The following is a 6000-nucleotide window of genomic DNA, read 5'->3' as shown; positions in this document are numbered from 1 at the left end:
AGCCCAGGTGGGTGGAAATTAATTGATGTGACATTTTACAATTAATTCAGAACACTGGGCTAATGTTAAGAGGGGTTTTAATTATGCAGATGAAAGCTTTAAGGTTTCAGAGTATGGCAGAAGGAAGTATAACTCAGTATTTGCCTTGTCTTTGCCCTTTCTTCTTGAGCATTTCAGAGTTAGTGGACATTGTCAGAAACAAAATGCTTGGGCAGCTGGAGCTTTGCTCTGATTAGTTCTTGTATATTGACAACTTTTTTCAGCATAAGTATTTTAATGCACCTTTCTTTTTACACGTTAGCAGGTACAGTAAACGAATTAGATTATATTTGAAGTGACCTAGAAGGGTTGATAAGAAAGAAAAACATTTTGTGGCTATATATCCAGCTATTAAAATATTCAAGATGGTTGTTCCTTCTTTGTAAATGCAAATGCAAGAACCATAAAGCATATGGTAAGGGATGCTTTGTCACTTCTAAAGCATACTTTTGCTAATGTAGAAATGAATTATGTCACATTCCATAATTCAGGGATAAGATTTTTGAACGTAATTAAGAATGTACTGTCTGGTCTTTGAGACACAGGTGCACGTATTCACTTTGTCTATTTCAGAAATAAAATCAAGTGTGAAGCTACCAAAAATATTTTGTGCAAGCTTTTAAATGCAAGGGTCTGCTGAGAATTTGCATAATATCTTACTTATGAAATGTAAAACCTGTCATAAATCATAATTCAATTTATAACACAATTAAATGCATGTGGTTCTGTTCTCTTTTATGGTTCTTGGAAATTGTTATCTTGCATAGCTGAAGAAAGGGGGGGCGGCAGAAAGCAGAGAATGAGCATATTAGAATAGAGGGCAAATATCAGACAGCCATTTCCTTACAGATTTGGGTGTTGTTGTAGTTGCTGTTGTTTTTCCAGCTGTCCACTCAACTGAAATAGTGCTGCAGATTTCAGATTCCTCCTAATTTCTTATTTTATTTAGGACACAGAGTGCCATTTGTATCTCGTGGAACTCAGGCTGTTTTGCTGCAATTATTTCTGAGAAATTTTCTGCCTTTTTAGTCTTTTTGCAGCTTATGATCCTCAGCAAATCTCTCTGGTAAGATAAAGAAATTCTTATCCTCTGTAAAAGGGATAAAATGATGTTTATAAAACTTACCAAAATACCCTTCATAAATTCTCATTTCAAACCAGGTGAAGGCCTCCATTAAGTTGGCAGCAGTATTTTTCTAATACACTGTGTTTTTAAAGTATACTTGTAAAAATGCATTGCCAAAAATGTAAACTTGTTCTAGTTCTACCATTAGTTTTATTGTTATGTCAGAACACATTAACCTGTTGTGGATTATAGAAAGATCAGTTCTAGAAATATTGTTGGTTACCTAGAAAACCTGAACTGAGAAATGAAAATACTTTTTTCAAAATGTGGATGTTACATTACTTGAACATTTATATTTTATTGCATTCATGGACTTTGCTTTTGAGCAGATGGGGCAGCAGGAATCTGGGAAAATGGTAGTTTGCTCCTACCCTAAGCACTGAATATGGAAAAGGCCCTTTTTCCATGCAAAAAGACCACCTCTGGCTTTACTGATCATCTTTATTAAACTGACTAAGTTAATTTTTTACTACAACTAGTATTTTAGAACTAGTGAGCTGGAGGGTTGTCCCACAGAGGCAGAATTGCTAATGAAAGCCTTCATCTTGCTGTGCAAACTGGTTTCAGTAGAATTTAGCTCAGGCCTTATTTCTGAACGGGATAAAAGATGTTGAGGAGGATCTAGTGACGTCAACTCCACTTCTGTGACTCTGACCCAGAAGGTCTCACTTCATGTTTTAAATCACAGTCATTTTGCTGATTCAGATCCCAGTGTTTTTTCTGGGATCTATCCTGTCATTTTTGTCTTGGCATTTTGGTGAGGAGAACAGTATTGTTTATACCTTTTTGGTTTTTGCCCAGTTGCTTCACAGAATGGTTTCAGGGAAATAATTAGGTATGCAACATGGAAACTATATTCCTGTATGCTCTGTGGTCTGTTCTGCCCGAGTTAACCAGCAACAGCCTCTGTCATCCTAAGGATGTCACTTGTTGGCAGTGCTTCTGTCAGCAAGTCATGTTAACATTAGGAAAGAAAAATATAATCAGCTTAGTAAACCTTGTACAGCAAACCAGTGGTCTGTTAATGTGTTTGTGCCACCTACTCCTCTCCTAGGCTTGATTATCATTGAGTTTCATCATTTGAATTTTGGTTGTTGTTTAATATGTGGTTAAATTTGCATAGACTTGGAATATGTAGAATGTTAGAGCTGATGATATGAAATGAAAGAGTCCTGTGTGCTTGGTTCCTAGTACACACCAACACAGGAATATTTATCTGATCTCAGCTACATTTCTTAGGTAAGGGGAATTCTGCCACAGACATTTCACCTTTAGAAGGCTTTCTCCAATATTCAGTGTCATTTTCCCTAAAGGAAAAGCACCATAGAATTTAACAGCACTAACTAGAGAACATCATAGAAATTGCATTTCTATACCTCCAGGACTGAATAGAGATTAATGTATCTTCCACATTCTTATCAAGGTATTTTATTGCATTTTATAGGAATAATACAATTTTCTCTTAGATTATATGGGATAGTTAAAAGAACAAGGTTGTAATTTCCTTCACAAATGCTTTTAAGACCTTCCTACGATTGTTCATTTAAAAAATGTCATTATTTTCTCTATAGCTTATTTAGGCAAGTGTGGTCATCCATATGTGACGAAACAAATTTAAAAAGGGCACTTTATGTTCCAGTTGCCAACAGTTGGGTGGATGGGGTTGCTTAATATCCAAGACTTTTGGATGAATTACGAGCAATATATTAACACAATTACAATGGTAACACAGATCAAAGAATGTAGCTGGGAGGTCTTATTTTAAAGTATGAGACTTTATTAAAATGTCCTGGTTTTGATTATATTAGATTAAAATATCTGAAATATCACCTAGTTTCTTCATGTCCCTGGAAAAGTAAATTCTGCTGGGGAACTGAATCTTCAAGGTTTCAGACCTTGATTTTTAATTCTTTTAAAGTGGAATTGTCATAAATTGGAAGAATAGCCACATGACCTTTTTTATCTGTGTTTTGACATTCAACACATATTCTCATTCAGTTTAAATTATTACCTTCTTCTTTTGTTTCTGGACTTTATTGATTCAGATGGAGTAAACCAGCTTGAAAAGACCTAATTTCTTCAAAGGAAATAATTTAACAAACAAACAAAATAACTTTCCACTATTTTAAAATTAATAAATATTTAGAAATTATTAGTGCATTGCATGGAATGAAAACACATGGGAAGATACAAGTTCAAGTTTTCCAACTCACAGGTCAGTGTGCTGTAGTGCTTAACTTACCTATTTCTAGTTCTTGCACCAAGATGCAGAAAACACATCAATGCTGAACACTAGTATCAGTGATAATAGGCCTCTAAATTACAATCAACAAGAAACAATCACTGTAAAGACACCAAACAGAGTCTTCCTCTGGTACATAATAACTGGATTGAGATAAAAATCACTTTTTGTAATTCATTCACTTCCAGTTGCTACACATCTTGCTAACATTTGTAATTGTGTTAATATGGTAAGTAAAGCATCCTGTTGTGTCACACAAACAGTTTGTTATTTTATTTTATTTTATTTTATTTTATTTTATTTTATTTTATTTTATTTTATTTTATTTTATTTTATTTTATTTTATTTATTTTATTTTTAATATTGCTGTATTGCTTATATATTACATTTTGCACTTGGTATTGATAGAGTGCTGTTTAATCTCTCAGCAAGTGTACTGGTAGACACTGGCACTGCCTTTGCTTTTGCAGTGAGGAACCCCATTCCCTATGAATTATGCTTTCAACCTGCACAGCTAGGTATAAGCTTGGGGGAACAGCAACTAGTTTATTTCATGCTGTACAGTATACTTGTTCTTTGTATTGCAGCACAAGTAAACACAGACTGTGTATTTCCACAATTACTAGAATATACTTTTAATAGCAGTGGTGATTTCTTTCTTCAGTTACCGGTGTTACAGATCTTGCCACAGATTTGGAAAGGCTCAGAATAAGATAGCAAGGAAGTAGTTTATTACCTACAAATAGAGGTCAGTTTCATTCACCTATGGATTGTTTCTGAGATCCTGAAAAACCCTGCTAAAACTACCTAATAAGATAGAGAAAATGGGAGGAGGGAAAATCAATCTCATTTCTCAGTCTATCTAAGCGAACAAAGAATTGCGTGTGAAACAGAACAGAGTGAGTCAACAAAGCTCACACTGAACCAAAAAGAAAAAAAAAAAAAAGCCTACTTTGCATAATTATGTCTGAATTACAGTAAATTTGACAGAACATGTTCCATTCTAAGCCCTAAGGTCTTACTTAGATGGAGCACGATATCAAATGTACTGGCTGCAATGTGTTCTTTCTGGGCTAATCTAAAGTCTCATGGGATATCATGCATGGAGACAGCACACACTATTGTATGGCTTCATTGGCTTATAGTCAGCTGTTTGGCTTACTCAATACATGTGTTGAAAGCTGGGATAGTGCACTGTCAGATCTCTCTAGGCTTGTTTCTTCCGGGGTGGCTTCCCTATCTCTAAAATAGAAATGAAATAGAAATTATTAATGTTATTCTGATAAGAGAGGGATAAGACTTAACACCTGAATACTTGAAAATTGCTTCAGAGGATACTTCAAAAGTGCCTAATGCTATAAATCATGTTTTTATCAAATGGTATTTTATCAACATTACTGTGTCAGGGGTTTGGCTGTTTCACCTTTATGCACATATTTAACTTAATGCCACGTCGCTCATGGCAAGGCTTTCAGTAGCAGCATTACCTGTGCAATTTGAATATGGGACTTTATAGAAACCTAAAGGAACTGAGCTATGCCCTATCTCCTGTTGCAGGGTAAGCTACTTGAAACATGTCTTTTCCTCCCGAAAGTTATGAATCTAGAAATAGTGTGACCAAGGTTCTCTAAAATCACAGTAACACAGTTTTATCTGAATGAAAATAAGTTATATTTACAAAAATTGCTGATACTAACAAAGTCTTGTAGTATTATCAGCATAAGTGCCTTAAACTGTAGCAGTTAAGAATGCCTGTAGAATATCCCAAACTGCACAGCATCAGGAGGCACTACAGCAGTAAGATGCTTAGAAAAACAGCTCAACATCTCATAGGCAAGAGCACAGTAAATCAAAGATAAAGTAAACTTTCTAGATAAGCAAGAGCATTTTAATGTTATTCTCATTAAACTTATCTCCAGGAAATAAGTAAACAGCCTCCATGCTTTCTCTGCCCTTCTGCCAATTTACATCTTAATGGTGAAACTGTTGCAGGTTACTTATTCAGCAGAGCAAGGGACTGATTTGCAACTTCTTGCTTTGCGTGCTGCCCTGAAATTCTGCAGGGCTGTTCAGGGCAACTGCGCACGGTGAACGGAGCCACTTAACTATTAACAGGTCTTTGCAGTGTTACAGGGGCATGACAGAGGCACTGCAAGACAGACGTGTTTTTTTTTTAGTATTTTATATATATATTTACACAACGTGTCTGCTACAGTTATCACACTGGGTGCTTTCAGTGAGTTTTGAAGTTTGTTAATTCTGTGATACTGGTTTGTCTTAAGAGTCCTGAGGTATGAGATTATGAGAAAAATCTCTTGATTCCATTAAAAAGCATATATTTATGGTCCTTGTGTTTGTACCAGAAAGGCTTAAAACGCTAACTGAGTTATAAAGATCAGTTATTCAGCTGTAGTTATGCTTGAATGTGAACAAAACGTAGGGCAAACCATTGATTTTTAAAAGGATGTAACAACTACATTCCCTATACATCCCCTGCGAGGAGCAAAGAGTGGCCTGATTTATTATTTTTTTTTTCATACCGAGGAACTCCAACAGTTACTACATTTTCATTAGTAATACATGGAAATTCACA

The sequence above is a fragment of the Aythya fuligula genome, chromosome 11 (assembly GCF_009819795.1).
Source record: "Aythya fuligula isolate bAytFul2 chromosome 11, bAytFul2.pri, whole genome shotgun sequence".
NCBI lineage: Eukaryota > Metazoa > Chordata > Aves > Anseriformes > Anatidae > Aythya > Aythya fuligula.
The sequence above is the reverse complement of the archived record's forward strand: the minus strand, read 5'-3'. Positions refer to the sequence as shown.